The 22964-nt window shown below is 40.9% G+C and overlaps 1 protein-coding gene across 1 annotated transcript in view; it reads left to right on the top strand.

Annotated features, from left to right (window-relative positions):
* LOC122800420 (F-BAR and double SH3 domains protein 2-like) overlaps nucleotides 1–22964 on the top strand; it is a 940373-nt gene that overhangs the window by 629907 nt on the left and 287502 nt on the right. The window lies entirely within an intron of this gene.

Genomic DNA, 22964 nt, shown 5'->3' with positions numbered 1-22964 from the left:
GCACTACGCCTAGGAAACTGACAACCAAAGCACATTCTCAGGCCCCCATGCCACAGAAACAAATGCTTAGAATGGCTGAAGGCCTTATTACTTTAATTAGGGGAAGCCAGCCTTCCCCCTCTAAAAGACCAAGAACTGATATTCCTTCTGATTCTTCAGATCATGAGTCCGATGACTCTGACCCTTCTGATTACCAGGACATTCCTTTATTTACCTATGAGGATTCCGATGCAGAAGATTCCATTCCCTCTGCTTCCCCACCAGAGGATTTTTCTTTTGGTGAAACCCTGCATACCCTCAGAGAGCATTTCCGCTGGGAGTGCCAGGACTACCCACAGTCCAGAAAGACACTCGGGGAGTTTTTAAACTTGCCTCAGCACAGGCCTCTAGCTATCCCTCCTGTTCTGGAAATTATAAATGATGTCTTCATGAAATCCAGTCTTACCCCTGATGCTTTGCCACCAGCTCCCAGGAAACCTGACAGGTACTACAGAGCACCGGACTCTCACAAATTCCTATTTAAGAATCCTACTGCGGATCCAGAGACCATTTCCCAGGGACCTAAAGGCATTAAGGCTGCTACAGCCAAAAACCCTACCCCTTCGGTCAGGGAATCTAGGGCTTTAGACAGATGGGATAAGAAGGTGTACACCTCTGCTACTCTTGCCATCAGGGCTTTAAATTGACAGTTTCACATGTTAAAGTATCATCAACATATTATGGAATTAATTAAACAAAAAATGATGTTGATTCCTGATTGTGCAGAACATAAAGATTTGCAAGAGTTAATGCATTCTGCTAACCAAGTTGGAAAACATACTTTGCAATGTGTTTTTGATGCCTTAGAAGCATCTTGCAGGGCTGCTGTCACTGGGTCTGTTCTTAGAAGGCATGCTTGGCTTAAGGAACAAATCTTGCCAGACTATGTCAAAGCAAAATTACTAGAGGCTTCATTAAACCAAGAGCAACTGTTTGGCACTAAAGCAGAAGTCGTCCTCAAAAAGATGGAGGAAAAAGCTAAATCTATGCAAACTGCTAAATATTTCCTACAGGTACAGCCACCTAGAGTCAGTAGGTATTGGCTTTCTAAAAGCTGGTCTTTTCCAGTCCCTTCCAGACCTTCTAAGGGTACCCAGGGGCAGCAGACCACCAAGACTACAGTCTCAGGGTATGCACAGATCTAAACAATGGAATGCTCCCACCTCAAAAATAGGGAGTAGTAAGCCACCATCCTATAGAAAAAGTTCACAATGACTTGTCCTTCATCCCTCCAAACCTGGCCCTAGTACTTGCACCCTTAGGAGGAAAACTCTCCCTACATGCAAAAAACTGGGAGTACATTACCCAGGACAGATGGGTCTTGTACATCGTGTCCCAGGGATACAGATTCTGCTTCTACTCATTGCCAACTCCAAGCGGATGGCCAGACCTCCCCCCAAACCAGTGGGCAGAGGCCCAAAAGCAAGTACTTTTGCTTCTCAGTATGAAGGCTATTCAACCTGTCCCAGCAGAGCAAAGGGAACAAGGGTTTTACTCCAGACTGTTTCTGGTACCCAGAAAAGAAAACTCTTGGCACCCTATCCTGGATCTGTCTATTTTCAACACATTCTTGGTGGTTCCAAAATTCTCTAGCATTCTCTAGAGTCTGCTTGCTCCTTGATCTGTTTAAAACTTTCATTTAGTGGCTACAGCTAGGAATTGTAGTTTTTCCCACCCACCCTGCCTAGTGTTGTGTGTTCTTATACTTGGTGGCTTTGCAGTTGCCTGCCCATACTGTATATTTGATCTGTGACACTCCTCCCAGTCTAGTGTCGTTAGTTCACTCAATCTAATAGAGAACATTTGTGAAGGCCACTCAGATTCTTAACGTTGAATTAACTTCTGTTCCAGCTTTCTCCATTTCCACTTTTATTGAAAAAAGAAAATTGTAAGCTTGCTTCCCCCCTTTCCTGTGGCATGTCTTGTCCAGATATGGATTTGCTGTGTCCAGGACTGTTTGTGAGCTCCTGAGCCCCCCCCCCCCCACACACACACACACTTAACTAGGGTTAAACCATTCCTGGCGCCATAAAGTCTGCTCTTCAAATTTCCTCTTGCAACTAGCCATCTTTTTTGTTTTAGCACTCAAATCTGTTTCTTTGATCTCAGCACTTGTTCAGAACTCATTGTAAGCACTAAATAAGTTACAAATTACTACAGCACTTAACGTTCCTCACTTGTCTAGAGGAAAACAGTTTTTAGTACTTAATAAATACGCACCTATTCAGGCATATCTAAAGGTCAGCTCCCGATGTTTTCTCCTGTCTGCCTGATGAATCTGGACATCTTGGGACAATGCAGCAATTGCCTCGTCCACAGACAACCCTCTCCTCCTACCACCCAACACTATGACCTGTAAGAGATGCACTTATATAGCCGAACTGGAAGCAAAGCTCTCTTCACCGAAGACTGGACTAGACAGTCAAGAGGAGAAGGTAAACACTTGCACTGCACCACACTCATCACATAGTCTTTCAAAACCTACACCACCAAAACACACACACCTACATTCGCGGAGGCTCTCAGTAAAAATCTGCACAAACAACCGAGATCTCCAAAGCAGAAATGCAAGCAACCTCCACCCCCCCCAACGCAACCCAAATGACACATAGCCCACATACTCAGTGTGCCACTCAACTACAGCCCATAAGGCATAACATACCCAACACTCTAATCATAGGCAACTCTATAGTCAGGCACACTGATGTCCCACTCACCAGGCTAAACAAGGAAAAAGTTACCGTCAGCTGCCTGTCTGGTGCCAGTATCCACCACATAACGCATGCACTCAGGTCACTCTACAACAAGTACAAATATGACTCTGTCATTGTCCATGTTGGTGTGAATGAACTGAGACTTACCTCCCCGGGCTACATGAAAAGAAACATGGAGGAGCTCTCCGATCTTGTAGCCCAGGCAGGTATGACCCTAGCCCTGAGTAGCATCCTGCCATCACCCAGAATGATACAACAGTACAAGGACAAAATGATTGACTTTAACAATTGGCTAAGCTTCTGGTGTCATTCTAAGGGAATCCAGTATCTGTCTGCCTGGGATGACATGATCAACAGACCACACTGCTTTGCCAGAGATGGCCAGCACCTGTCGACCTTGGGATTCCGGATACTGGCAAAGGCTCTTGCCACCCCTTTAGTGCCTTTTTTAGGCAAGGTTCAAATGACAAATTCACCACCATAACAGAAACAAGCAAGCAAAATCTGAGGGTAATGCTACTCAATGCTAGAAGTCTAAACCTCAAAATGCACTTACTCGAGGCACTCCTTAAAATGGAGAACATTGACATCTGTGCAGTGACAGAGACCTGGTTCAAAGCTCCAGAGAGCATCCCTGCATTACCAAGCTATAATTCATACCACAACTTTCGGCCACCAAACCCAGACCGAAACAGTAAAGGTGGAGGCATGTCCATATTCATTAAGAATATCCACACCTCCAAGCTAGTTGCTCAGCATAATGCATCCGAGATTATCCAAGTTCAACTAACTCTGGGCAAAACCACAATCCAGATTGTAGCTTGCTACAGACCCCCCACCATGCCCCAGGATTTCCACTCCTCTTTTCTTGATACTGGAAAATATTAAGGTACAACCCAACACTCTAATAATGGGTGGTTTCAACTACCCTACCATTAACTGGGAAAACTACGCGTGTACCAGCTCTCTTGCTCAACGTTTTCTGGAAATCATCAATTCCAACGCCTTGGATCAACTTATCCACACCCTCACCAGGGGTGGCAGTATCCTAGACCTGGTCATCAACAACATGGGCGACCGGTGTTCCACACCAGAGGTCAGCTCCGACCACAAGCTAATCACCCTAGACATCCACATCCTGCTCCTACCCCCATTAGGAAAACAACCTTAAAAATTTCTCCAAAGCCAGCTTCATGCTTCTTAAGACAGAAGTGGCAAACTTCACGACACCCATGCAGATTGGACAGTAGAGGTACGACTGCTGAATCCTACACAAATGCACTTTATAAGCACTTACACGAGTGCATGGATCGTGCTATCCCTAACAGAACCAAGATGCTATCCTCCAAAAAAAGGAAGCCAATCTGGTGGTCTTCTGCCATAAACAAACTCTACAACAGAAGAAAGAAACTGTTACAAAAAAAAAAAAGAGTAAAATCCCACGATTGGAGGAACTCCCTTGTCAGCCTCAGTAAAAAGTTGAGATCCCTCATAAAATCCTCCAAAGCTAGTTATGAAAACAAAATCACCACTGATTCTAAAGACAACCACAATGCATTCTATAGCTATGTCAAGAATCTCAGTGGCAACACTCAGATCTGCTCTGAGTTACAGCACAATGACACTAAATATACAGAACCAACTGATACTGCCAACATCTTGGCAGATAGGTTCAGTGCTAACTTTACCCCCCCCCTCACCCCCTAAAGGGCCCATCTTTATACCGGAAGAATGCAAAGTTCCTTAAATCATGTCTGCACAGAAAAAAACCTCACTCTCCAAAGCCAAGCACACAGCATCCATGGGACCTGACAACATCTCAGGCTGCCTTCTACACGAACTACAGAATGAATTGGCGCCCCACCTAAGTACCATGTTCAATCATAGCCTCACCTCAGGCTTTGTGCCCATTGAATGGCACACCGCGATGGTTATCCCACTGCACAAAGGGGGGGGGGTCCACAACAGACACCAGGAACTACCACCCCATTAGCCTGATGAGCCTAGTCTGCAAGGCCATGGAACGTATCATCATGGAACTCATGAACAAAGACATTGGAGATCTCAAAACTCTGGACCCCATGCAGTTCGGGTTTGTAAAAGGCAGATCATGTCTCCTAAACCTGATAGACTTCTTTGAAGTAGTCACCAAAGCCATAGATGAGGGTAAGGTGGTTCACATAGCCTATATAGATCTCGCCAAGGCATTTAACACCATCCCTCACTCTGGAATTATAGATGAACTCACTAAACTTAGGTATAAATCCCTATGTCACAAGATGGGTTGTCAAATGGCTTACTGACAGAACCCACACTGTGAAAGTAGCAGACTCCAAATCAGGCTTCAGACCAGTGACAAGTGGAGTACAACATGGTTCAGTCCTGGGTCCTCTCCTGTTTGGTATCTACTTCTCTGAAGTACAGGCTAAAACAGAAGGTCTTTGGCTAACTAAATTTGCAGATGACTGCAAACTAGGAGCCATAATCGAAACTCCTCATGATGTGGACATCCTACAAAAGGGCCTCGACTGAGACAAATGCCTGGTGTCAAAGCCATGGTCTCAAGCTCAATGCCAAAAAGTGCACTGTCATCCCCTTTGTTAAGAACTCTGTACCCATGAACTACCACATAGGCGGTAGTCTACTTAACACCGAAAGTGTGATGCGACCTTGGGACACAAGTGGACAGTAGTCTCTCCTTTGATAATCACATTGCCACAGTGGTCAGGAAATCCTTATACGTGGCGCACCTCATCACAAAACGTTTCTCATCCAGAAAAAAAGAGGTCATTGTTCCCCTCTACTCATCACTCATTAGACCCATTATAGAGTACAACACCCCTTTTGGTATGTACCTCACAAGACATCTGCAACAACTGGAAAGGCCGCAAAAATACCTCACAAAGAGGATTACTGGCCTCAAACAGATGCCTTACGCAGATCAACTCAAAAAAACTCCAGCTTTACTCTGTCGCATATCGCCTACTCAGAGGCGATCTCTGCCTAACATACAGACCTATGTCAAACCCAGAGCTGTTGGACACGCTCCACTTAAAGAAATCCCAATCCTTCTGAGCTACATGCTCTAGGGATCTAAACCTTGTCATCACAATAAACAGAACATGCTGGAGGGATAGATTCCTGCCCCAGAGACTTTCCCATACTCTGGAACAGACTACCTATTTATATCAAACAAAGCTCCTCAGTACTCTTCAAGAAAAATCTTGATGATTGGGATGGGTAATAGAAAATTCACCCTGGGGATCACTTCTGTGGTTCTGCTTGACAGGGGCACAGGAAAATAATTTTCTTGGGTGGCGAAAGCCAGGGTACCTTTTTGGCTGGGCTTGTATAGGCCCTAGGGCCAATAGCCTAGTACCTACCTATGAACCTATAAAATGCTTACTCTCCAGCAGCTGCTTCCTATGCTAGCCAAGGACTCCTGGCTAGCCACCCTAGACTTAAAAGAAACTTATCTGCATATCCCCATAAGGGAATCTTGCAGGAAATATCTACGTTTCAGAGCAGGCTCTATGCACTATCAGTTCTCTGCACTTTCCTTTGGCTTATCTACTGCACCCAGGGTATTCACAAATTGCCTAGCTCCAGCCATTGCATATTCAAATTTACCCATACTTGGACGATTGCCTGATTCAGGCAGACAGTCAGGACTTGCTACTTCAGCACCTGACATTTGTAAAGAGACTTTACTTCACTGGGGTATACCATCAATGAAAATAAATCACATCTGGTACCCAGCCAAAAGGTTGTATTCCTGGGAGCAAGCTTGAACACAGCTTCCCAGATGGCACTCCTTACTCCAGAAAAACAGATTTATTTGACAAACTACTTCAGTCTACTGTCCACTCAAACCCAGCTTTCTTCAAGGAAAATACTGCAAGCCCTAGGGTTCGTGGCCTCTTGCATTTTACTAATTCCATATGCCAGACTGCATATGAGGAAACTTCAGTGGTACTTGAAAAGTCTCTGGTGTCAACATTCTCTGGACCTGGAAACAATGATTCTTATCATTCCTTGCCTAAGGACAAAGTTCCTTTGGTGGGCAGAGGCCTGCTACCACAACAAGGGACTCCCTTTCACTCAACCCCCTGCCGCACAAGCCCTAACAACAGACGCATCAGACTAGGCATGGGGGGCTCACATGGCAGGCAAATGGATTCAAGGCAAATGGATTCAAGGCAAATGGAGCCCAAACAAATGCACCTGCATATCAATCTAAAAGAAATGTTAGCTAATCAGAATGCTCTGACAGCCTTAAAAATGCCTTATCCTTCCAGGGCAACTACTGATAAAGACAGACAACACCACAGTTATGTGGTACATGGGGGAACCCATTCCTACCCACTGTGCAAGTTAGCCATTGCTCTGTGGAACACAGCCTTGAGCAATCAAGTGCACCTGCAAGCTCAATTCCTGCCAGGCAAACTAAATTCACTGTCAGGTATCTAACGGACCCACATGAGTGGAAACTGGAACCCAAATCATTCAAGCTTCTGATCCACAGGTGGGGGGCACCAGAGGTGGCCCTCTCTGCTTCCCTGCAGAACTACCAATTGAGCAAATTTTGCACCAGAAATCCCCACAGCCAAGCATCGAAAGTGGATGCCTGTCCTTTACATGGGAAAATCTTTCAATATATGCCTTTTCCCCCCTCTGACCCTCCTCTCGAATATTCTAATAAAGATCAAACAGGACAAACCAAGGACAATCCTGATTGGACCAGACTGGCCACGCCAGCACTGGTACCCACTTTTATGAAGTCTAACAGTAGTGCCGCCATGGCACCTGCCTCAGACCCCTTCCCTGCTGTCCCAGCAGGATGGCCAGATTTTGCATCCTCATCTGCAAACCCTGAACCTAGCAGCCTGGCTCATCCCCTGAGCACATCACCAGCAACCCTCAGTAAATGGGTGCTGGATGTAATCCTTGAGGCAAGGAGTCTTAGTACTAGGAAATCCTGTTCAGAAAAGTGGAAAAGATGCTGTTCTTGGAGCCAGTCTCAGGGAAGGGACACAGCCATGCCCAACTTACCTCAAATCCAAAATTACCTAACAGAATTGCTCCACAAAGGCCTATCCTTTTCTTCAATTAAAATTCATGCCTCTGCCATCTCAGCTCATTACAGTACTGACCCACCCCTCTTCTCTCACCCTCTGGTCAAACAGTTCCTGAGAGGAGCCAAAAATTTAAGACCCCCCAGGAGAGCTCCCACTCCAGCCTGGGACCTTAACTTTGTACTGGAGAAGCTCATGCTTCCTTCCTTTGCACCTGCTGCTACAGCAGAGTTAAAATTCCTCCCTTGGAAAACAGCCTCACTTCTAGCCATCACTTCAGCAAGAAGAGTGTCTGAATTGCAGGCCCTTATGGCTGTGGAACCCTTCATTATCTTCCATGCAGACAGGGTTTCCCTCAGGACTAACCCATCACTTATGCCCAAGGTGGTATCTAGTGTGGCTTTAAACCAACCCATTAATTTACCAAAATTTTTCCTAATCCTCAGAATAAAGGGGAAAGGATCCTGCACTCCCTAGACGTACACAGGCAGCTTAGGTTCTACCTGGACAGGACTAAACCTTTCAGAAAATCTGACCAGCTGCTAGTCAGCTTTGCTACAGGGGCAAGAGGGCAAGGCCATTTGAAAGCAAACCATTTCTAAATGGATAGCACACTGCATCCATTTCTGCTACAAACATCATGGAAAATCTACCCCGCAAGGGATCAGAACTCATTCCACTAGGGCTACCTCAACCTCTACAGCATTTCTCAGGGGAGTCTGTACTAGGGACATCCTGGAAGCTGCAACCTGGAATTCTGTACACACCTTCACCAACACTTACCTATCTTTTCTAAATCCAGAGCTGGATTTGACACAGCAGCCTTACAAGGCCTGCTAGCCAGCCCTAATACTTCTTGACTGCCTCCACCCTTCCTCAGCTTTGGGAATCAACCCAAGTGTGATGACTGCAACAGTGAAACACGAAGAACATAGTACAGTTGTGTACACTTACCGTAAATGTAGATGTTCGAGTGTATTCACTGTTGCAGTCCTGGTTACCCTCCCTCCTGCTCCCAGACTTCTCTATACTTTCTACCTATCCTTTTTTTTGGCCATATCTTATAACAATGGTATTTACTTTTTACTGGGGGTGTTCCACACCATGTAATTGCTTCCTATTTTGAGGGCTCCTGACATCTGGGGAAAGGAAAACTGATGTAATGGCGTTGGCTGCATGTTTTATACCCCTGACAACCTGACATCATGGAAGAAGCGATTGCATCCGATGCAGAAATCCCAAGATTCTGGTATTCGGGCTGACTGATGGCTACCTGCAGGCAGATAACCCAAGTGTGATGACTGCAAGAGTGATTACACTCGGAACATCTACATTTATGGTAAGTGCACACAACTGTACTATCTATTTCCTTAATCTTCCACCTTTAACTAGAATCGTGGAATCCAGTAAACTTCTTGTTTGTTAATGACTTCTAGAAGGACACAGTCAAGCAGACTTTTTAGTCTTATGTTGGCTGATGACGAACTTTGACAACTTTTGGGTTTGCTAGGAGTATAAAAAATTTCACGATCTCATCTTTTTTTTTTTTTTTTTTTTTTTTAATAATACATTTAATTTATGACCCTACATAAGGAATTTTTTTATTGTATGATTGTGAAACTGTGTGATCAGTTCAAATAAGGCTATCTACATGAGAAATGCAGAGGTAGCCGAGTATCTCATAAGTGCCAAAGAAAGGTTTCATTCTCCTCAGGATTTCAGGATCAGGCTGCTGTAAGAAGTGAGTTAGTCGTACATTCTGCTTTATCTCAGCCTGATACTAGGCAATTATCCCACCAGAGTGTTCCTCCTTGCTATGTTTCTATTTTTTTCAGCTAGAGCCCTGTTAAAATTGGGAAGAGAATAGACTCTGTGATCTGTTTATTAACTGGTGCATAAGTTGAGTCTTTTTTAAGGCAAAGTTTAACATTTTGCTGTGAAAATAAAAACAAAAACATTGATAAATAAGAGAAATCAGAGCACTGATGCATTGATTTTTGGCTCAGACTTATCATTTGACTGAAAAAATGTGTTTCTGTTGTAGAACATAGGGAATTTGTAAACAGTGCCAGATAATTAAAGTGAGAGTTTCCAGAAAATTTCTGTATGTGAACTGCCTTATTCTCCCAGCTGGATAAGTAAGCATTAAAAAAAAAGTCCTGACTTTTAACTGAGGGAATCATTGGCTATCAGATGTGAGATAGGTAGGGTAATATTTATGAAACTGCAAAGTGAGGCACATCACTTTAAATCTAGAAACAATGTTAGACTTCCAGTGAGACACTGTCCCAATGTTGGTAATATGAACTTTTAGACTAATACAAACTCTGCACAGTTTCATGATACAGTATGCTCTGAATCTCATGCAGACAGCTTAGATAGGGAAGTTATTCTGTACATCAGCCGAAACACATTTCTGCTGGGAACTAGATGGAATGTAACACTTGTTTCCAATTTCTTAGCGTTATTGTTTATTGGAAAATAATCTGAGACCAGAGCTAGAGCTTTGTGCTTGTATGCTCCTACAGGGAGCTGGAAAAAAGGCTGTTCTATTATTAGTGTAGAAAAATAGAAAGAATACAAAACTGTTACAAATGAAAACAGAGGTTTTTTTCTTTAATTAGATGTAGAAGCATTTATATTTTGTTTTGTTTTTGTAATATCAAATTATTTTGATTGCCACAATGATATTAAAATGTATTTAACTGGGTATAGACTCTGTGATCTGTGTAGTGAGAGTAGACAGGAGTGAAGGACTACTTTGCCAAAAACAATGGCAAACAAAGCACACGCACTTCGACTAATTTACTGATTCGCTTTTGTGGACATGCATGTATTATCAACGTGTATGTTTTGCACACTTGTAAAACATCAATCAACACCCTGACAATCAGACAGACAAAAAATGCAAATAAGCAAGCTTTTCATGTTGGGGGTAAGCCCCTTCCCCAATCAACATAACCAACTCCAAGATCACACTTGCATCCTAAATGTACTCAGGGCATTTACTTATACAAATAACTATTTTGCACTCATCTGCCCGTCAACTCTGATTGTCCATTCACAGACACACACTCGTATCTCAGACACACGCACCAGAGCAGACAAGCATCCAGTCCATTCATTTACTCACTCAGCATATCCCACAAATATTGCATACATCCTGCATGCTAATACAAACACGGAACAGACAAAGCTCTAGTCTCTCACTCAGTTACCTGTTCACTCAGAACTCACATGTACAGTGCCATTTTTATGACAAACGCGCACACACACAAAACCAGAGAAACCTCTGTTCACTCTCTCGAGCACTTACTTAGGCCTATACATGCACACCCATATAACTCACCTGTCACATCCTGCATCGCACACAAACACACACACACACTCCTGAACCCTCATATGCAAATACACACAACACCCCTACCCCACCCCCACACACCTCACCTCTTAAGGCCTCCCCCCAACAGACACACACACACACACTCACTCAGGTGTACCTCAGTGGATGGTATGTCAGTGGTTCACTGGGTTTGCATGTTCACTTCTGATGTTTGAAGGTCAGAAAACTGTGAGTTCTGTTCCTACAAGTGCTTGGATTCATTTTTTGCAGTACAAAACTGCAGAGCAGGATACGCAGTAATGCAGTAAACACAATGAATTCTGTTTCCAGCTTCTACACCATCCCTACCATCAACTTCTGATATGCCATCCTTTGGATAAGATGTTAAGCCGAGATTCCATCTGCCTTAGTTGGTATTAGTTCATGCAGATATCACAGATCTCGCTGCACTTATCAAAAAGTATAGGGAAACATTAAATTTAATTTTACAAATCAGTAGAAAACATATATTTGCATTGCCTTGCTTTATGCATGTTTAGATGTAAGAACTGCAAACAAAACTCTCTTATCTCAGTCTTTTAGAACACCATTGATTTACCATTCATAAAAAAAGTCATTCTCTTCACCTGTAATATTTATATAAAGTTATGAGCCAAATCATCATTCCTTGGGTATTGTCTTTGTTGGAATTTTTAGTAGTAGTTGTAGTTCAGCCCAAGTAAAGCCTTTTTCTAAGAAAGCCCTCCTTCGTGTGTTCTGATGTCCTTATCGTAAGTTTCTTTATCATACCTGCATACAGTCTTTGAATTTCTTTCTGCTGATACCATGTCGTACCTACTTTAACTTTTAAACAATCAGTTACTACTACATAGCTTTCAGCCACATTACACAGTAATGGATTTATTTCTTCTCTATGACATCTTTGCTTTAGACGTTTGCCTTCATAACAAATCTTCTTAGCATGTATCTCATTTTCCACCAAAAACTGTTAATGCCCAATGGAAAACAGTCATTATGCAACTCTAACACTGTATCATTATAGTTATTAATTAAATTAGGATATTCTGTCTGTGAATGAACCTTTCTCATTTTATATAATTTCTTATAGTCCTGCTCATAACTAACTCATCAATCTATATGATGAAACTGACATGTTATTACCACAGTTCTAAACTCTTTTCTTTAATTTGTTCATGTTTCTGAAGGTACCCATTTAATCTCCTGATATTGCTATGTGGTCAGAAAATTAATTTAGTAGCATGCCTGTATGTATCACCTGTAGACTTTTCAAAATGACAAAGTAATCACTCTCTATTTGTATATTTCCTCAGCATACATATAATGTTTCCTGTCTTGCCTTCAGTTATCCCACTTCGCATGCTTCTTACTTTAACCTCGCTTGGATCTTGCCCAACTTGCTCTTTCATGCTTGCCAGATTTAAACTGAAATCCCCCACCCATGTAACTGGCACATATGCTTTAACTTTATTATAAAAGCTTTTCCTCCCACAGCCTATGTATATATTAAACAAGATACCTGATTTTATATTAAAATTAAATAATTACATCATCTTGGCTGAGTACTAGTGGCATTTAATATTGTATATTCTTTATGCCAGAAATAATATCGTACAGAAAAATAATTGACCTCACACAACAGATGGAGGGTTTCACCACTGCCGGTGAATCTGTCATTTCCTTGTAATGCTGACACTGGAGGGCATTATTGAACTCGGATAATGGACTATCTGTCAAATTGTTTTTGTATTTATTACAATTATCTATATTTGTTTACATTTTTTATGTAAAATAGTTCCTCCACCTTATGTTTTAAAGTTGCTGTAGGATATACAATTGGTGTTGGAGATAACTTGTGTTTTGGATATAAAATATTATGTACATATTTAATAGTGTGTATACACACACACACACACAAGAGCACACACACTGTGTGTATCTCTCTCTTTCTGATATGGACACAGATATAGTTGCATAGAGAGAGGCATATGCTGAAATTCTGATACACATGATCAGAGATACGCACACTCAGAAAGCAAATGTATTTGGCACTTTTGTGTACAGCTCAGATGTCTTATTGTGATGAAACAAAGAACTACATAAATAATAGCACTAGTAATACATTTTAAGTTATTGCTATCAGCTAAGTACAGTGAAAAGCATGAGAATTCCACCCTACGTACACACACACACACACACATATACACATACACACACACACACACACACACACACACACACACACACACACACACACACACACACAGAGAAAGGGAAAGGAAAACATAGGTAATTATGCTGCTTCTGTTGCAGTTATACATCTAAGTCCTGAGATATATATATATATATATATATATATATATATATATATATATATATATATATATATATATATATATATTTTTTTTTTTGTCCTTCTTGCACACTACACCTCTTCCTGTTTTTTTTTCTGTCCATTTTGCTAACCACACCTTAGTAAGAGTCAAGGTTAGTAAGTGAAAGGGAAGTAGTGACTTCTGACGTTTGTGTGATATTTTGTGCTGGATTGGGTGCTGTGTTTTTTAAATGAGGTTTACCTGAGCATTAATACTTGGCTCAAAAATATTGAGTGTCAAGCGGTGATCACTGATTTTCCAAGACAATTTTCTGAATATTGGTATAGCTATGACTAAACTTTTTTTGTCTGACTATTGACCAAATACCCCCCCCCCTCAAACATTTTATTTATTTATTTTTACATTTGTTAACCGGGTTAGTCTGTCTGGGTTCTTAGAAGCCCTTTTTCAGCAGAGACCCGAGGAGAAAAGCTCCCAAAAAAAAAAAAATTTTTAAGTAAACAAATAGTGAGAACAAAGATAAACACATGTCACATTTTAAGTATACATACTTCTGAAGTAATTACATAATGTGCAATAAAGGAATATACAGAATGGATGGAAATACAATACATATATGGAAATTTTCACGTAGTATGGCAAGAAACTAAGCAGAAATATGGTAAGACTAAGGTCAATACATTGCTGAACCAAGGTACTAGGCATCAAGTAAGGAAATATACAGATAAAGTTGTGTGAACTTTGGAAGTTAATAAATAAATTAAAGAACAGTAATAAGGGATTATGGGAATTGAGTGTAACATGAGCTAACTAGTATGGAATATGATGGAAAAAAATGTGTAGGTAGTAGTAAGAGAGCGAGAGCTAGAAGTGATACAGTTAAGTTAGGTTATCCCTGAATGTTTCTTGGGTATTAGTTTAGAGCATGAACATATCCAATTTGATAGAAAAAAAGATTTAAGCTGTTTCTTGAAGGCATTTTTGTCTTTAAGTAGTCTAAGGGATAAATGGGAGTGTGTTCCAATTTTTTGCAATTGAGTGACAGAGTATTTTCCCAAAGGTTTTGTTTGGTTTATGAACTTCAAGAAAGTATTGATTATACTCCTCAACACCCACTAAAAAGTACTAAAATGTCAGAGAATTTGCAAGGGATGGGTAGGATTTTGGATTGTTAGTATATTGCGGGCTATAAGGAGTTGGGATTGAGGCAGTAAGTTAGAAAATTCAGGCCAGTGTAAAGCCTTTAATGAGAAACAGTGATGGGATTAATAAGGTTGATTTGCAGCAAATCTGGCTACTTTGTTATATGTGGTTTCTAGTTTGGATATTAGGTTAGTCTGCAGATGGGTAAGAATAGGTGTAGCATAGAGTAGGGATGGTAGAAGCAGGGATTGGGCAAGGGATGGCCTGGATGCACAGGGAAGAAGGTTTTTGTGATGATAAAACAGACCTGGTTTTTGGTGTTTTTTTTTTAATGAGCTATGAATGTGATGGTTGAATTTATGTTTATCATCAATTATTGCTCCAAGGAGTTTTGTTTGGGTGTCAGCAGAAATTTTAGTTCCATTAAGGGATGTTACGGAAAAGTTCTGTTTTGCATGTTCCAGATTTTTAGGTAGGAAAAGTAGTAGCTTAGTTTTGCTTGTATTTAGCAGGCGTTGGTTGGATTGTAGCCAGTTTTCAACTGAGTGGAGTGAGTTTTGTGTAAGGGATTGAAGGTCTTCTATGTTGTCAGCAGAGTTTATGATGGTCGAGTCATCAGCATACTGAATAAGATCGGATTGGGGCAGGGTGAGAAAAGGTCATTGGTAAATACATTGAAGAGGAGAGGGCCCAATACTGATCTTTGTGGGACCCCTGTACTAACTGCTAGAAAGAGGGAGTAGGAAGAGTTCCATCTAACAGCCTGGTGTCTATTAGTGAGGTAATCACAGAACCTGGAGGTGGTGGAGTTTGAGAAGCCTGTGTTGGAGAGTTTATGGTGAAGTATGGTATGAGATACTGTATTGAATGCTTTTGACAGGTCCAGAAAGAGGGCTGATGCTATTATCCCTGACTTGAGCAATGTTATTAGTAAAGGATACAAGAGAGGTAGCTGTGCTATGTGTGGGGCGGAAGCCATGTTGAGTTAGTGTGAGTAGGTTTTCTTGTAGCAGATGATTAAGTACTTGCTTATGGATGCACTTTTCCAGTATTTTGGAGAGAGGAGACAGTATGGCAATTGGTCTGAAATTGGTTGGCTCAGTGGAGTTTCCTCCTTTATGAAGAAGTACTACTAAAAATTTCTTCCAAATTTCATGGACTTTGCCTTTATTTATGGGTCTATTAATCAGGATAGATATGGGGTAAGCTAGAGATGTAGCTGCATGTTTAAGGAATAATGGAGGAAGGTTATCAGCTGAGGGTGAACCAGGTTTTAATTTAGTTAAGAGCAACTTGATATAAGAGGTGGGAACAGGTGATAGTGAGAATGAGAGGGGTGAGAGGGGTGAATCAGAGGTGGACGAAGATGTAGATGGGTTGAAAGAGGTACAGGTGGAGAAGTTAGTTACAGTTGAGCTTTCAATGGTTTCAATGAAGAACTTAAGGAGGGTTGCTATTTCCAGAGGAGTCTTGTCGGAATAAGGTGTGGGTGGGGTAGGAGTACCAGGTGAGAGAAGTTTATTGATAGTTCCAGAATTTTTTAGGATTACAGTAGGGATTGTTAAGTTGAGGATTGGTAATAGTTCTTTTTATCAAGATTGATTTGTTTCTTAGCTTTGTTTATAAGTTCCTTGTAAGAGATAAGGTTGGAAGAAGTATTATTGCCTTTCCAAGCTTTATCTCTGGTCTTCCTCAGTGTAAGGGTAGTTTTAGTTAGCCATGGGGCATATCTGAATTTGATGCGAGTTTTTCTAGTGGGGGCAGGGGAGTTGAGGATGGATAAGAAAGGTGGTGTTGAAGTGTAGGACTGCTTCATCGAGAGTGAGATTAGAGAGAAAGGACCAGTTTATAGTAGAAAGGAGATGATTTAGTGAGTCAGAAGAATAGCTAGATAGATCACGGGTCACCTTATATTGTTGTTCTTTATGCAGGTGTTCAGAGTTTCTGTGAACTAGTAAAGGTAGGTGGTCACCTAATGTGTCTGGTAGAGTGGTTGGATTATAGTAATGTTGGGGGTGAGATACTAGTATCCAGTTAAGTGAACCAGTAGAGGAAAATTTATGAAGGTGTGTAGGGGAAGAGATGAGCTGTGTGAATCCATACAGGTTGAGAGAGGTAGGTGATTCTTTATTGATGTGCAGTCAGTCAGTATTGACATCTCCTAGTATGATGGTTTCATAAGGGATAGTTTTAGATATCCAGGATAGAAAGTGTTCTAAAATGGGGACATTATTTCCAGGAGGGATATAAATTGATGCAATGGCAAGTTTTTTATGGTGGCTAAGTTTAAAGTCAGCTAAAATTATCTCAGCTGGGAGAAAGTCAGATATGGGAAAAGAGATAGGGGAGACAGACAGGCAGTTAGAATATATGATTGTGACTTCCCCCTCCTCTTTTTGAAAGTCTGTCATACCTGAGGATATTGTAGCTAGGGGGAAGAATTTCAGAATTATAAATACTTGGTTTTAACCAGGTTTCACACAAGGCAAGTATGTTTGGGTTATGTTGAGTGATCCAAGCATGACGTGTTGGTTTTTATAACTCTACTTTGAATATTTATAGATGAGAGCATGAGTCTTTTTTTGGGAATAGTATTAGTAATGTATGATGGAGAGGTGGAAGAGAGTACAGAGGTGGTAGTGGTATTGAAAGTATTTTGTGGAGAATTGTTAGGTCCTGGGTTGGGGTGGACATCTCCTGTTAGTAACAGGTTGGATAATATGAAATTGATTATTGGAGAGACTGAGTGCATATGTGGATATTTGTTTTTGTGGTCAACGTGCTGTTTAGGTATAAAGAAGTATTTGAATCTATGTGTGGCAATAATGGTGAACTTAGGGAGGGGGGAAATGTGAGTAAAGGTAGATGTGTTGTGGTTTGGAGATAAAGTGAGTGTGGGTGATTTGGTGTGTATAACAGTAGTGCTTTGATAGCATGTGAGAACTGAGAGAAAGAGTAATGTAGTTGAAAGGAGAAGGAGAAATAGTATATTAAGAATAGTAGGCATATTAGTAATTAGAGTAGTGTGAGATAGATGAGATTGTTAGTTCAGAGGGTGATGAAAGACTATAGGAATGGTGTAAGAGTGTGAGTACTAAGGGGGTGGGGATATAAAGAGGTGCGAGTGTGCTGTGTTGTATGATTGGCTAGTGAAGTGGGTGGAGGAGGTACGGCTAACCTATAAAGTAAATTGAGTCAGGGGTGGGCGGGAATGGAGGCAGGGTAGGGGAGCAAAGTGAGCCCAAGTGATAGCAAGGGCGACGGAGTGGGCCAGACAAAACCAGATGGAACTAGCCCAGGAAAATCAATCAGCCAGGTTATTTCAGGTATGGTAGTTTGCAGCACTTTTTACTGTTTGTAAATAACTTCTGTGTCCCTGGGTTAGCAACTGGTGATTGATTTAGAAGTAATGCTGCCACCTAGTGGTATAGCTTGGAACCAAGTCTACACTGTGGTGAGGGGGTCGAGCCAGTTGTCCCTGCAAGTGTGCACTACCTTAACAGCAGATTAAAAGCTTAAGGAAATATCCACATTAGCTATGTGGAGTGTTTGTTGTTTATATTAGTAAAATAATTGATTCTTTCTGATGGTATGTACATTTAATTTTGAAACATTTATTCTCAAATGTTTAGGTTGATGCTTGCCTAAAACAGCTTCAGGCTGCAATTGAGGGGACCTCCTGTGGATGAAGCTTACTGTGGAAACTGTTCTGTAAGGGAATAAACAATATAAGAAATATTAGGTGGCTGAAAGTAGTGTACTGGAGTTAGATAGAATATGAGGAGTTAGTTACACAATGCCTAATACCTTGTAGCTACTATGCTGAGTTTCAGACTTAACATAAGTACAATGTTTGGCATTCAATTAGCTTTTCTGTATGGTTGACAGGTAACAATGACAGCATTAATAACTCGTACACAATGGAGAGCCTTTCAAGAAATGAAAACCAAGTTTTCTTCATTCAAGCAAAAACATACTAGCTTTTAATTACTTTCTTATAATATAGGAACAGCTTTAGTAGCTATGCAAGTGCTTGCAGGGTTTAGCTGTTACCTCACGCTATATAATATGGAGTAACACATTCTCTATAGAAGACCAGGAAGTCTAGGGCATATTACTGGAGTAATAGGAGCATGCAAGATATCATTTTAAGGAAATGGAAGGCTGCACTGAGTGAGGCAGGTGGACGACAGAACAGAGAACACTTTCTGTTGGTAGCCTTAACTCAGAGTCCCATTCACATCTGCTAATTTGTTAAACAAGTATATGCTAGTAGCTAAAACACAGAGGCTGTGAATTACATTTATGCCCTTATGAAAGCAACAGTCACACACCAGCTATCATCTGACTAAAGCCAGTGTTGCTAGAGGTAGGCAGCTACCAGTAAAACATTGTAAACTACTAGTTCTCTATAAAAAAGAATCCTCTTATTTTATGGGCAAATAACTGATTTAGCAAACACATAAGCTAATCCTTTAACAAGCCCTCATTTGTAACCTCTTAACACATGGCAGTTCAGGTAGATTCAGCCAGCCACATCAGTCTGTAGCATTAACATACACAAAACAAAAGCAGTATGACTACTGTTACAGGGTAAACCAACATTAACAGACACAAAATAAAGGCAATATAACAAATGTTTCAAGGTAAACCAGTTTTATAAAAACAAGTTTAGAGGCAATATACGTAAATGCAGTACTTACTGGTGTGCACACTTAGCTGGGGACTGTTGGTTCCTTGCTGGGAGGATATGATTTTAAATATGGTGCCTTGTAGCTAGCCCAGGAAAATCAATCAGCCAGGTTACTTAAGGTATGGTAGTTTGCAGCACTTTTACTGTTTGTAAATAACTTCTGTGTCCCTGGGTTTGGTTGGTATTGGCAAATGTGTAGGTTTTGCTCCAATTGGTTTCCCCACTCAAACTTTTTAAGTTGCTTCCAGTAAGGAGTAACAGTCACAACCTGTGAGTTTGATTTATTTTAAAAATGCTCAGTGAGACCTTAAAGCAACTAGTTTCAAAATGTGTTTTTGGTCATTAAGAATGATACTAACATCTAACAAAAAAATGTTATTTCCAAATGATTGCATTGCCTTAATACTGCTGATTCCCAACTGTTAACTTTTAAAATACATATTTTAATATTAACTGTTTCTGTCTTTTTTTTCCTGTCTTCTTCAGCCTGTACTTTTCTTTCTTTTGCCAAACATGTTTACTGATCTGTCTTTGTCCAATTTTTTCACCTTCCTCTGTGCTCTCTTTGTGTAAATCTTGCACTTTCAGTAATAACTGAAGTACTGTTGTGATATGCGTTTCACTCCATGCATGGTGTAAACTGTAGCAGCTGCTTGCTACAAGCTTAGCAAGCAGTTTGCTAGAGTTAAAAGGAGAGGAGAGCATAACAGCTTTATTTTTTTTTATTTGGTTCTCAATTGTCTGAGGAGAGGACTTTTTTTCTCCTCTTCAACGTAAAGCTGATGTGGTCAGGTGAAAGAACAACTAGCTACACTTATGCAGAAATACATTTCTAAGAGTTCCACTACAATTAGATATAGATAACATGTTGCTAAGATGTGCAAGTTTATCTTCAGTTTTTAAATCAGCCTGTGTCTCCCAACCCCCCGTCCATATACTCCCACTTTTTAACATCATATACTTTAATCACACATACCTTGCAAAAAACTTTTGTCTTCTTTGTCTTAAACTTTAGTCCTAATAAAAAAAGTACTTTTTGTTTGCAAATTTAAGTCCTATAAAACAAAATTATACCAAGGAACCAAGTATTTTTTACATAATTTTGCTGCATAATTGAGAAAAATGTAGCAACCATAAAGGCGTCTGTTCAGATGACCAATGAAATGTATCTAAGGTGCCAAAAAGCATAACAACTGCATAATGTTGTCCAAGAATTTATGCCTGCTAAAACATTTTTTTTTTTGCTGAAATATCTTACTCACTGCTGTTGTCTTTTTAAATGTGTAGCTAGACCGTTACACATACCCGTCATGTGTTGCACATATATTTATGTCATTATTATAAAGGTCACTCCTGTTCTGTTTTCCCTCAGACATGTTTGAGACAAACAAACTGAAGAGTGCTGAACCCCTGATAGACCCCAGTGGTACTCCACTAGTCACTTATCTAATGCCTGACATTGACATGTGTGCTACCATTCAGCCATGCAGTTGTCTGGGTCCTCAGTCTTGGTCCTGTCCCCATCCTGAGTCAGAGTCGTAACTGAAGTCCAGGTAGTCTACATCTACTTGTGCTCCCCTGGTGAGATCTCCTGTAAACCAGTCATAAAACTGGATTGTATTTGACATGGATACTGATTTTTATGAACGCATGTCAGCTGCTGCCCTGGATATTGATTTCTAGAAATGCTGCTAGCCTTGTCCTTATGACGTTTTGCAGCCACTGTTGTTAAGCCAACTGGATTGTATTCCTTGGATATATTTTGTTGCCTTCATGTACAAGGGTATCACAACTGTTGTGTTCCAGTCCTCTGGTATTTCTGCACTAGCCAGAGACTTGAAAGTCTTCATCAAGAGGTCTGCCAACACACTGACCAGAGTTGTGCTGACATTAGGAGGCAGCTCATCTGATCCTTTTGGTTTCTTGTCCCCAAGGGCACCTTCTTCCTCTGAATTTCCTTCCCTCTTTTCCCAGTTTCTATTCATTCTTTTCAGAATTTTGCAGCCTTAAATGTGGCAAGCTGTGTGTTTAAACACAAATTAACAGCTAACTTGAAAAGTCACTTTTACATATTTAAAGGGTTTTTTTTTTGCTTGTTCTCTGCACCACAATTGAAGCTAGTCACTGCTTAAACATACTACCTCCAAGATTGCTTTACCTTGGAGAAGAGGAAATACCTCCACATACAGTAATTTCAGAGCTGGTATACATTTTCCCATAATTGCACTTACATTCTCACAGTTCCGAGACTCGCAGGTTATGGTTCCCAAGCATGCAACAAAGCCCTGGGCCTGACCTTATATTCCTCATCAAAACTATATGCTTAACTGCTGGTTTGGCCAAAGAGCATCAGAGAGGATCAGTATTTGTAGATTATATGTTACATTTTCACATTCAGCTGAGTAATTAAGTTGTTCTCAATAGTTATAATAAGGAAAATGAGTGATTGCGAATTGTTAACTGGCTTTAGAGGATTGCATACATCAGGATTCAAGGATGCAGTGCTGGGAACAGTTGTTATTACAAGTAAATATTATAATGTGGGACCAGGTGCATGCAGAATATCAGTTATTACAGAGTTTGTGTAATCACAAAATCAATAGACCGTATAACAGAAGGAAGAAAATATTGGCAAAAATTAAAAGGTGCAGCACCCAGCAGGATAAAAGCACTCTCATCAAACTAAACAAACAACTCCGAGGACCAAGTCTAAATTTCAGGTAAGTTTGGCCTCCCAGTCCAAGTGCAACACAAAGCATTCTATAGCTATGTCCGCAACCTCAAAGGCAATATAGAGTTATGTGCAGAGCTCTTTGAAAATGGAGCCACCTATACTGAGCCAGAAGATATAGCAAACCTCCTGGCAGATAAATTCAGCTCCAAATGTATCCCTCTCTCCCCTCAACCTTCCCTTAGGAAATACTTTAAATATACCTCCTCCTGCTATCACTAGGGAACATGTCCTTAATGGTCTCTCTAAGACCAAGAACACTGCATCAATGGGTCCAGACAATATCTCAGGATGACTTCTAAATAGTATGAAACATGACCTATCAGGACCTCTGGAATTACTGTTTAACTATCGCCTCCAAACAGGCTTTATGCCTCATGAATGGAGAATAGCAACAGTCATCCCTCTGCACAAAGGTGGGCCATCTACAGACCCTGGAAACTACAGACCCATAAGTCTCACTAATAAAGCCATGGAAAGAATTATCATGGAAGTGATCAATAGAGATGTAGTAAACCTCCAGACACTGGACACAACCCAATTTGTTTTTTCAAGGGCAGATCATGCCTACTCAAACCTGGTGGACTTCTTTGAGAAGATAACCAAAGCAATGGATGAGGGAAAAATGGTTCACACTGCCTACCCCGACCTGGCCAAGACAATTGACACAATACCCTACTTGGTCATTGTTGACAAACTCAAGAGGTTAGGTACAAACTAGTATGTGACCTGGTGGATAGCCAACTGGCTCGCAGACAGGACCCAGGAAATTAGAACTGGGGAGTCCAGCTCTACAAAGAGGCCAGAGTCACAAGTGGAGTTCCTCATAGATCAGTCTTTGGACCACTTCTTTTTGGCATTTCTTTTTCAGA

This window comes from Protopterus annectens, chromosome 4.part0 (genome assembly GCF_019279795.1).
Source record: "Protopterus annectens isolate FY-2018-M chromosome 4.part0, PAN1.0, whole genome shotgun sequence".
Taxonomy (NCBI): domain Eukaryota; kingdom Metazoa; phylum Chordata; order Ceratodontiformes; family Protopteridae; genus Protopterus; species Protopterus annectens.
The sequence above is the reverse complement of the archived record's forward strand: the minus strand, read 5'-3'. Positions and strand labels throughout refer to the sequence as shown.